The sequence below is a fragment of the Aulonocara sp. 'chitande type north' Nkhata Bay genome, linkage group LG15, assembly GCF_057382095.1.
Source record: "Aulonocara sp. 'chitande type north' Nkhata Bay isolate Kocher_YH1m ecotype deep benthic linkage group LG15, A_spYH_male_GT1.1, whole genome shotgun sequence".
NCBI lineage: Eukaryota > Metazoa > Chordata > Actinopteri > Cichliformes > Cichlidae > Aulonocara > Aulonocara sp. 'chitande type north' Nkhata Bay.
Window position 1 is genome coordinate 31,003,212 of NC_141358.1, and position 12,146 is coordinate 31,015,357.

The 12,146-nt window shown below is 40.3% G+C and overlaps 1 long non-coding RNA gene across 1 annotated transcript; it reads right to left on the reverse strand.

Annotated features, from left to right (window-relative positions):
• Positions 1-2,377: 2,377 nt before the first annotated feature.
• Positions 2,378-9,859, reverse strand: LOC147313379 (uncharacterized). Its single transcript, XR_015124927.1, has 2 exons — positions 9,402-9,859; positions 2,378-9,272 (listed from the first exon to the last, which is right to left on the reverse strand). It is a non-coding gene; the product is annotated as an uncharacterized LOC147313379 (long non-coding RNA).
• Between the last annotated feature and the right edge of the window lie 2,287 nt (positions 9,860-12,146).

A 12,146-nucleotide genomic window follows, 5' to 3' on the forward strand; every position in this document is an offset into this window, starting at 1 on the left:
TGTTTATCATGGGTGTTATGTTCTAAAAACAACCAGCGATAGGTGAAATCAAGTAGCCAATTTTTTTTTGATGGTGCAAAACGTTTCGTCCACATACAGTACTGCACTTCAGAGTCACACTGCTAGCATCAATGCAGCGATTCTGTACTGTACAGGAGAGACGTCACGGAGGAGATTGTCTGCAGCGATCAGGACGCAGGACACAATGTGATGTAAAAAAAAAGCATGCAAACTTGCACTAAAAAATACACGAAACAGCGCGGTGAAAGGTGAACCGCGTTACAGCGAGGGACCACTGTAATTTTGAAGGTAAGTCACAACATATCCTTCGTAAATACTAATGTATAGAATAGAGATGGACCGATCCAATATTACGTATCGGTCCGATAGTGACGTAAATTACTGGACTGGATATCGGAGAGAAATAAAAAATGTAATCGATCCGTTAAATATCAAAAAAGCACCTCACAAAACTTGCGACATGGCATAACTCGGCTCATAACTGTAGCACCTTGCAGCAGTATGCCTCACGTGATAGAGCGGCTGTGTGTATTTGTAGCCTCACTACCAATCCGGCATTTCATCTCTGAGGAAGTGATCCCAAAGAGAAGTAAAGCAAGTGTGTAAGTTCATCTCTGAATGTTTGTAAAGCATTGCCGTGTTAAGCTTAACAACCAATATATGGAGCGACTGCCTCTTCTCTCTCCCTCCCTCTCCTGTTGCTACTTCAATCATGAAACTGCTTAATGATCAGCTGATCGGCTTTTCTGTCGCCTGTCCGTCTCTTGTTTGTTTTTGGCCCACTTTGCACCAGAAAGAGGAAACCAGCGGCTGAACAACAGCAGCACATTTAAGCTTGATAAGCTGCTGTTAGAATTTATTTAATATTACTTTCTACACCAGGATCCTTTTCCAAGCAGCTGACGCTGGTAACTGTGCAGGGGCGGATCTAGCAAAGTTTAGCCAGGGGGGCCGATAGGGCATTAACAGGGAAAAGGGGGCACAAAGACATGCTTTTCTTTCTTATTCTCATTTAAAATGTCTAGCTTTTAATAAATAATTATCCGTATCTTACACCCAAAGTTTTAATCTGATGTAAAATGTATAGAAATCCATTACTGTATACAGTGTTGGGGAGTAACGGAATACATGTACCGCCGTTACGTATTTAAAATACAAAATATGAGTAACTGAATTCCGTTACAGTTACCGTTTAAAAAGGTGGTATTTAGAATACAGTTACTTTGTTGAAATAAATGGATTACACGGCGGTATTTTCCTGTTTCATATTGTGGCGGGTCAGGACTGTTTGGATTTTGTTTGATAGCTATGTTCTGTTGTTCCAGGCGGCAGCGTTACGGTTGCCATGGTGACGCGCTCTCTCTGCAACCGTGTGTTTCCTGGGTGAGAGAGAGTGCCTTTTTGCTGTTGTTGTTGTTGTTGTGCTAAGCTAATAGGCAGAATGCTACAGGCATAGCCCTAAAGAATGTAGCCTCATTGGCAGTGTAGTCCGTGCTGCAGGGAGAATGGACCGCCATACAACAACAAAGTAAAGCTATTTTTCGGCTACGAGCCCGACACGGAACCCGACGTATTAGCCAGAGGTCCCTTTACTACGGTTCGGAGCCGCGGACCTTCAGTAATAGTAATAAATCACACGGCAATAGTACATTCATGCAGTTGTAAAAAGCATGATAATATATTAAATAATCCAAAGTATTCAGAATACGTTACTCTCATTGATTGATTGATTGATTGATTGGTAATTTATTTCAACATGTGAACAATATACAAGTACATTTAGAAAAGAAAATAAGAGAGAAAAAAAATACTATACAAATTACATACAAAAAAACGTTGTGATTAATTTACATGTTGAAAGGGAGTGGGAAGAAGTATACACTTATTTAATCCCACCCCTTTGCCATAAATTATCAGTTAATATTTAGTCAGCTTCCTTACTGCTTCATTGAGTAACGTAACGGAATACGTTACAAAATACATTTTGAGGCATGTATTCTGTAATCTGTAGTGGAATACATTTTAAAAGTAACCTTCCCAACACTGACTGTATATAGTAACTATTAAGTCTAATATATCCTAGTAAGCTATAGTACTTTTTCCTTTGGGAAGGTATGATCTGTGCAGTCTGCAATTCTGTTGAAAATATTTAATCTATTTAATCATTCTTGAAAAATAATTTATTTCTGGGCATTTTTTTTTCACACTTGAAGGATATAAAAAAAACAACAACAGCAATAGAATAATATTAAACACAAAGTGAACCCGTCTTCCTTCATTAAATAGGTTCTTTTAGATGTTAAGGAGGAATTGACTTAACCAGGCTGGCGGAGAATGAAGACAACCGGACACCTGCTGCAGATGGGGAATCAGTGAACTTTTATTGATACAGAGACAAGCTCTCAAAACAGCTCACATCAAGAGATTCCAAATATTTGCTGTGAGGATGGGTATATATTCTCTAAAACTTACAGGAGGGGGTTGTGAGGAAAGTGCTGCATTAGCAGAAAAACAACTCCATAAAAGGAAAGCGGCCTTGGGTGTTCTAGTCTCTTCGCTTCTTATCGCTCTCAAGGCCAAAGTCGTGCACATTTTTATTACACAGTTGCACAGTAACTTTAAAGCTGAACAGTATTTAAAGCTGAATAATGTTTAAAGCTGAACAATATTTAAAGCTGAATAATGTTTAAAGCTGAACAATATTTAAAGCTGAATAATGTTTAAAGCTGAACAATATTTAAAGCTGAATAATGTTTGATCAGATTATATTTTCTTCAAATCCCCCTTTTGACCCATCTTAAATGGGTCAACACACAAAAATAAGTAACATTCAAAGGAACACAGAGACGTGTCGAAGCCTGGCTCGAAAAACTCCTCGGGTCTTTTCATTTGTCTTTATCTGTCATTGCAGATGAGGAGAAAAGAGTCCAGGCACCACCCTGCCCAGGGGTCGGCTGCAAGCAGTCTCGGTTCCCGATGAAAGCAGTAACAGCTGTCCTGCACACAAGGGTACAACGAGTTAGTGCAACCAGGGTAGTGACACAAAATTAACAGTTCCTGTAACTCAGCAACCAAAAAGCATAAGTAATGATAAAAATGTGGAGAGTACAGAGTATACTATAATAATGAGAGATATAAACGTGAAAATGTGAAAGAATAAATCAACCGTAAAATAAACTCAGAACGGTAACTGCTAAGGACATTCAAAAGTGAATATGGTAAAACTGGAGAGGAAGTGGTGGGCAAGACCCTAGGGGCTACATTTGTCAGATTGGGACTGTCAGAAGGGGGCGAAGCTTCTGAACTTGAAGGTGTCAGAAGTGTCGGGGGCCCTTCACAGATGAGGATTATGCCAATGGGAATGAGACCCAGGGCCAGGAAGCAAACAAAGACGCAACATCTTTGCCTGCCTGTCATTTCAGGGGGAAAGGGCCAAGACATGTTTACTTAGCTTGGATGTCGTCCAATAGAGGATGATGGGGCACAGAAAGGTGGTCCAGTTCCCCCCACCTCGCCAAGGGCGTGTTCTAGGAGTTAAAGAGCAACAACCTGCAATCTGTACCAAAAAATCTTCATAGTCCCACCGGAAAATCATAAGAGTAATAAACGATTCAGCTCAACAGACAAGTATCATGTTCAGGTTTCTCCAATCATTAAATCACTATTAGTGCCACAATTTGCTTTATTCACCCTTTGGGCAATGAGAGAGAGAGCCCCTAATGGCCAGTTAGTGGGCTCTAGGTCAAACTGTCCCCAAATTTGTTATTTGTTATTATTACTTGTTTTCATGTCACTTGTCTGTTTTCTACTGCACCCCTCTCACCAAAGCAAAGCAAACATTAGCAGCACATTGACCGTAGTCAGGCATCCTCATTCCATAGGTGCTATAAAACATTTCCTGTAAAAGAATCACAGTTTTCAAGACAGGGTGTGTCTCCCCCAACACTCTCACCAGAATACAGTGTAATAGCATCCCCAACTCCTAACCCATAAACACCGTTTCTTCACACATCCGCCCAGAAATCCTGTAATAGAAAAACATTAAAACTGTAACCCTGTAGGGAAGAAAATGTAAATGGCAACGCTGCGCAGTTACCTCTGTAAGCAACACAAGACACAAAAATGGCATTTACAGGTTCACTCATCCTCGAATATTTTGTCATCCTTCTACTCCTGTAAAAGAAACCCACATAAATTCATCCACCCTTTTATCCTATCTAGGTGGAGGTGGTTAACCTTGAGTCATGGTCAAGTCTTGTCATCTTTTACCAGTCAGTCCGTTTGTTTTTATTCCCAGTCTTTCATCCATTCATCCGTTCTTTGCTGATAGTGAAACCTGTCGTCGCATCTAGTTTCCACACTCAGCAAAATGACGTCATCTCAAAAAGAAACAAGAACTTGAGTTTGGATTACCTCGCTGAATCCTTTTTTAAACAGGGACTCTCGTTTCTAATTGTCCCCACAAGTGTTTCCTCCAGAACCCATTTCAATGCGGAGAAACTCACTTACAACAATTTTCTCGCCGACGTGTAATGCTTGTAATTTCCGATGTGCAGATCTGCTTAAAGAAAAGATTCACAAACAAAAATCAGTAAATATAAAACAAAATAAAATGAAAAATAACAAAAACAAAATGCAGACGCCCGGGTCTTAGGACTTGTCACTGAATATTCTTCCCATCAATAAAAATACCAACCTAAACCTACACAGAGTCAAATCAACACCACCTCAACCTTTTCATATTCATAAACCTATATGTTTTGCGTTCGTGAAACAAAATTGAACCATTAAGTAAGTTGAGCTCTTGAAATGTTTTAATTCTCTTAATTCTGCCAGTTTATTTCAACACTTATTCAATGACTTTTATTCAACTGCTACTTGGTCACTCGACTTTTACCTGTTCAAATTGCCTAGGGTTCAACAAAGTCTAGGTCCCCGTTTTCATGAAACTTGAACGGTGTACGATGATTTACTTACAGTAATTTAGAATCATCACTCAACCTAGCTCTACTACTGGCACTGCGTGACATTTCTCACACTGGAAACCAGAATTTAGTACAGAACTTTAATGCCTCAGGCAATCGCGTTCAAGGGCTGCCCCCCCTTCTCTTCTTCTTTGTCCGTGTGTTCCTCCTTTATTAAATCTCCATCACAATGACGTGGCGCTCTGAAATAAAACTCACACTGTTAATTCCTCGTTTTCACTCTGCACCACTGCTCAGAGTGTTTTCTTTTCTTTTTAGTGTAGAGTAAACAATTAAGTCGAGGCCTTAAGCCCCAGATATCTCGCACGGGCATCATTTTCATAACCAAACCGCTCCGGACTCTGCTCCCCAGACCACACAAATGCCCTCTGGGCTTATTATTATAGCAAATTCTGTATTTGACTTTGTTGTGTGCAGCATTGAGCCTTTGTCAGTAAAGCATTCTTCATTGCAGCAGCTGGAGCATTGTGTGTCACTTCTTAGTAAATTAAATCAACATTTTGATTTTAGTGCATGGGTATGTATCAGTTTTTACTCCCTCAACAAGTGCATAAGTGTTCATGTGTGTGTTTCCCTTCATTCTAAGTAGGCGCATGCAGAAGTGTGTGTTCGTGTGTTGGTATATGTTTGTGTTCATCACCTTCCTGTTCTGTAGTTTAGGTAAACCAGCGGCCTGACGCATGGCCTAGGGTCCTCCCCTCCTCTTTGGGTCTGTTTATGTTGTCCTTACTTTGCTCCACGGCCTTCTGCAGCTCTGCTGTTCGGCTCTTCTCAGAGGTCAGCATCCTTCTGCTCACCGTCCCTTTTCCTCCGGGCTTAATGCGCGTCTCGTCACAGCTCTGTCAGCTGACGCAGCCTGGGAATTTCCCCCGTGTAGTGAAACGGGCTTTAGGTTTAGTGCTCTCCGTCTCTGCTGCATGAGATCACTCTTTTGCAGCACTGTTGACATCCTCAAGTTGTTGTTGTGAGTCCAGCTGCTGTGGCCTTCAGGGGTCAAAGGGTCAAAGATGGTCGCGGAGAGGGCAACGATGGTAGAGGGGAGGGTAGGAGTCCAGGTCAGCCTCGGCTCTCAGAAAAAACAAAAACAAAACAAAACAGGCGAACAGGAAAATGATGTTGTGTTGGCTGTGTTATCCCGAGAGGGGAGAAACAACGAGATCTCGTCTCCCCCCTTTTTTGTTTTTGTTTTTTTTTTTTTTTTTTTTTTTTCACCATATAATCAACTCATAACCCCTCAAGTTGACAGGACAACACAGGTACGTGTTAAAATTCTTAAGATCCTGTTTAGAAACCTAAAAAGGAATTTCCTATCATTCAGTAGTCATTTGTCTTAAACAATCAACAAAAACATGTCCCAAGTCGACCCTTTTAACCACTAAATTTGTCGTGTCCTCACTTAATCCTCAGACCAGTGTCTTTGTCTTTTGACGTTACGTTGTTGTCCTGCAACCCAAAGCGTTTAATTGTCAGTAATGTATAAACTATATCATTTAAAAACAGGTGTATGTTAAGTGTCGCTACTTTAACCTTGCATGTACGTGCACATGTATGTAAGCTGTTTCTTCATTGCATGTATGGGTGCGTCTGTATATGGGTTACTTTAACTTTTTCTCAAACGAGGCATTTCTCTAACACGCACATGTGTCTGTTCCTCACCCTTCTCATATCTTTCTCTGGTTGTGTGCGGTTTTATTTGTTTCAGTGATTTACCAGGAACATCTTTTCCTTTTCTCCATGTCTTCCGCCAGAGGTTAACACTGGTGAGATTCAGGGACACAGCACCCAGAGCAGTTCAGCAAGAAAAACCCGCCTCAAACTACATTCTCTCTTTTTTGTTTTACCGGGAGGGGTGAGGACAACTCTGGTGTCCAGCCGTGAATTTTAGCCAAAGCTTGGCCTGTCTTCTGCTGCCGTACTCAGGCTTCCAGGTTAAGAAAAAACACCTGTATGAAGACACTAAACATACATTTAGTATTTGTATAAACATAACTGCCTAAATCATTGAACTCTTGAGGAGGGTGTATTTCAGAATCAGAATCAAAATCAAAAACTTTATTGTCATTGTCATGAGACCGACGACATTAAGAATGGTCCCCGATCATTGCATCATCCCTAGTAATATCAAATATAAAAAAACAATAAAATTCAATCAATAAAATAGATAGAATACTTAAAATACTAAGTATTCCCACCGTCATGCTTCAGACCGTGCATAGATTAACACAAGAGCGGCATGGTGGACATTTTTGTAGTATTCAGATGTGTTATTGCAGTTGGATAACAGCTGTGTTTGAGTCTATTAGTCCTTGCTCTGATTGCCCTGTACCGTCTGCCTTAGGGCAACAGTTCGAACAGGGAGTGGCCAGGATGTGAGGTGTCTTTTATGATGTTTTGGGCCTTTTTAAAACAGTGGGCGTTGTTTGACTCTTTACTAACTTTAAAACCCCACCATAACAATTTCTCACTGACAAACTTCTATGCATCCATTTAAACATGCGAAGCCAGCACAAAATCACACACATACCCCTACAGCAAAGCTTTAACATAACCACAATGCAACTCCTCCCTTAAACGGGAGAAATCACCCTGAATCAACCAACTCTGTATAAAACGTCAAACAAAGATAAACCACAAACATTTCTACACTTCTGTGTCTTCCACGCAGCACAATAGGCAGAAAAACACCGATTACTCACAGTCTACAACAAAAGAAAAACCTGCTCTTTTCACAACTCTCACAGCTAAAGTCAAAACTCTTACCCAGTGCCTCTGAAATAATAAAAAAATCACCAAATACTCGATTACTCTTTTCACTCGCTCCCTCTCACTCCCTTCTTCCTCATACAGCATACACGCTCGCTCCCGCGGACCCGCTCGGCCCCGCGGGCTCACTCGGCCCCCACCTTTTTTCTCTCACAGAGACAGAGAGAGACCCTTTTCCTTTTTTTTTTTTTTTTTTTTTTACTTCGGTCTATCTGCACAGAGTTTACCTCATCTCTTTCCTTCTATGGGCATGCACACTTCCTGTCTCACACACACAGCCCCTCTCTCAGAGAGAGCAGAAAAGAGTTTTTCCTTTTTTTCAACACTCAGGAGAAATTCAACAGACAGTTTATACCACTATTTTACACTTTATTTACACACACCGGTAATTTATGTTCTATTTACACACGGGCCCGCATAGACATATCTCGATCTAATTCTCCATCCATTTTACTGTCAATGGAGGAGTGTTCTTTTATTGCTTTTAAAGGAGAATTTGGGCCAGCTGGGTTTCTGCCTCTGTTAGGCACTAATCAGCTGGGGCGCTGCTTTAAAGGTGAGTCAGCACTGAAATATCCCTTCAGGTGTTACCAGGCTTCTACCAAACCGGAGTCTGGCGGGTAACCTTGCCTAGAGCTTCCTGATAGGGGTGCTAGTTGGTTGTCACCTTGTTCACACGTCTCATTCACACTTCATACATTACCTGCAGTCACTCATTACCCTCCTTATGTATGTAATAAATGTGTAAAAAAATTCTATGTGTGGTGTATTATTTTAACCAAAAGAGGAACCTAGTTCCTTTAATTGTGTAATCTGTGAACACGGAGAACCAAACTGTCCTGCCCAGTGTTCCACAGCAAGCATTCAGCGTGTATTTATGTGTGTCCAATAACAAACAGAACATCAAAACATTTAAAACACTAAAATCATCGGGGTTTTAAGAAGAGATCCGTTTTCTCCTATTGATCAAAGGGACCCCTCCTATGGACTCCAACCAGTACTTCTCTTTTTTAAGTTTTAGAGGATCTTTTCTAATAAAGTCCTCTGGGCCTTCCTAACCCTTCTGTAGTTTAGAGAATATTACTAAAAAATATTCTCAAGGCCTTTAACCTTTTAATTTGTTTAGAAAGGCGTTACTAATAAACCCTTTCAAGGTCCCAGACCTGCTGAGGTATGTATCCGACACCGGAGAGCAAACCCGTCGGCTGCAACCGTGGTCAGACCTCAGTTCACTCTTATCTTTATTCACTTATTCACTTATTTCTTATTCACTTATCTCTTATTCACTTGTCTGATTCTCAACAAGCCTTAAGTAAGCCAGACAATTTTGGTTATGAATTACTAGGAGTTTGGACACTAAGTATTTTTATAATGTTCAATATAGCAGAAATAAAAGGTCTGCTTACCTTGTTTTTTGTGTGTACACAGCTTTTGTCCAAACTCCGTTCACTCAGACCACGGCCGATGTCCTCCCTCCCGTTCCAGTTTGACCTGGAGCGGATCCTGTTCGTGACGCCAATTGAAGGATATAAAAAAAACAACAACAGCAATAGAATAATATTAAACACAAAGTGAACCCGTCTTCCTTCATTAAATAGGTTCTTTTAGATGTTAAGGAGGAATTGACTTAACCAGGCTGGCGGAGAATGAAGACAACCGGACACCTGCTGCAGATGGGGAATCAGTGAACTTTTATTGATACAGAGACAAGCTCTCAAAACAGCTCACATCAAGAGATTCCAAATATTTGCTGTGAGGATGGGTATATATTCTCTAAAACTTACAGGAGGGGGTTGTGAGGAAAGTGCTGCATTAGCAGAAAAACAACTCCATAAAAGGAAAGCGGCCTTGGGTGTTCTAGTCTCTTCGCTTCTTATCGCTCTCAAGGCCAAAGTCGTGCACATTTTTATTACACAGTTGCACAGTAACTTTAAAGCTGAACAGTATTTAAAGCTGAATAATGTTTAAAGCTGAACAATATTTAAAGCTGAATAATGTTTAAAGCTGAACAATATTTAAAGCTGAATAATGTTTAAAGCTGAACAATATTTAAAGCTGAATAATGTTTGATCAGATTATATTTTCTTCACACTGCATCAAATCAAAGTTGATTACGTCAATTAAGCATCATGAGGTGGAGGGTGGTTCCTTATTTTTTTATTTTTTGCTGGGAGTTTTAGAACCCTATTAGTTAGGTTGCTTACTCTTTAAAATACCAGAATAGGGAGGATGGAGCAGTTTTAAGTTTATTAGATTGATCAGTATTGCTGAACTATGAAATATTTTGGGTGCAGTGTATTTTTTGCATACAGGTATAACAGAATAGCTTTAGTGTTTTTTTTTTTTAACTTAAGTATGAACTTACACAAAAAGCAGCAAGATTAAAAAAAAAACAGTTTTATTGATTAAAAAACACACTATATCGGATTCATATCGGTATCGGCAGATATCCAAATTTATGATATCGGTATCGGATATAAAAAAGTGGTATCGTGCCATCTCTAGTATAGAAACCCTTACCAGCAAACACTCATTTTTTGTGTGGCTTTTTTTCACGGTTTGTTAACATGCTGTGTAGGTGTGTACTTGACTAGCTGATATCGACATGACGGGGGAAACATCTGGTTTGACTATTCTTCACCTGTAGTTTGAATTTTTGCCTGTTTAAATCATAAGACCAGTCACTATACAGAGATGTGCTTCTGAATGTGGATGATGTGTCTTCTGATTTTGTAATGCAGTTCTGCTTGTGTTGAGTGATGTAAACAACTGATCGATCTAAACTCTTTAAACGTCAAAATTGATCATTAGATTTTTTTGTGACACAACAGTGGTGAGTGTTCCCACCTTCTGCTCTTTGTAACTTAACGCGATCTTTATGTTTTCGAGTTTTGGACATGATTTTGGAGTATATCTTCGCAGTAGCGATTGACCACAAAGTAAAGCTACTGGAAATGTACAACCCTACATCCGGTCTCAAACCAGGAAGTTAGCATTTTCTCGTGCACAGGGTCTATTAAAGAATCTCTGGTGAAATCTCACAAAATTTCAACAACCACCAAACAGCTAAGACAGTAAATGAGAGCAGGAACACAGATTCTGCACAAAGACTTAAACACACAGCGCAACCAGCGGATCAGAATCAGTTAGATGTCGCCCTTCTCACGGTCGGGGCTGAAAGCTGACAGCTCGCTGATCCTGATGTGTTGGCGGGTCCGTGCTTTGTGTTCACGCCCTTTCTAAAGCTGTTAGTTTGATCTCTCTCCAAACAATATTGACCGAACCAGCAGCAAAATAAGATCCAAACTACGCTTCACATAAACATCGTCATGTATTCACTTTTCACTTTTACTGTTTTGCTTCCACCACGATACACAGCTCTCTCTCTCTCTCTCTGTACTTCATTATTCGCTTGCTTGTTACGCACAAGTCTACCATTGTTTACAGGCTGTCGGCCGAGGTTTTTTTTCCCCGTTTTATATACTTCCGAAAAGAAAACCTAATTTCTGCCGTTCAATACTGAACAAATTTAAACTTTTTAAAATTATGCAAAATGCAAAACGCTTAGCCGTGTCTCTAATAAAACCGTTGTAACTTCAGAGATGATGTTCATTTGTTGATTAATGGTTTTCTTTTGTTTTTGATGTACTGCAGAATATTTTTATAAAATCCCAGGCCAGGAAAATCACCTTCATGTTTTTCTGTTTTATCTTCTGCTACTTTGACACAAAGGCATCTGCTGTGATGCTCACACCTTTGATAAAGTCTTGCATGTGTCAGCTTCCTTTTTATAGATACAAAAATATGTGAATGTACTGATCTGAATATATAGATACAGAATATACAATATGGATAAATAGGATTGCTCATTTGAGTGAGTATATTGCACAGTGATTATTGCACAGTCAAATATAAGAAAGAGACAAAAAACAAAAAACAAATATTGCAAATATTGCACCGTGTAGAAAAGTCCCTACAACTCAGTTGTTCCCGCCCTCCCTTGTCCCCCTGTTTCTCCTCCCTCTCCCCTCCAGTGAGGAGTTAAACAGTCTGATGGCGTGTGGGACAAAGGAGTTTTTAAGTCTGTTGGTTTTTGACTTTGGGAGAAGCAGCCTGTCGCTGAATAGGCTCCTCTGATTGTTTACGACCGTGTGCAGAGGATGCCCGGCATTGTTCATAATGTCCATCAGTTTCTTTAAGGTCCTCTTCTCTGCCACTGTCACCAGAGTGTCCAGCTTCATGCCGACCACAGAGCCAGCCTTCCTGATTAGTTTTTCCAGTCTGGATGAGTCCCTCTTTGCTGTGCTGCTGCCCCAGCACACCACGCCATAGAAAAGGACTCCTGCGACCACTGACTGGTAAAACATTCTCAGGAGC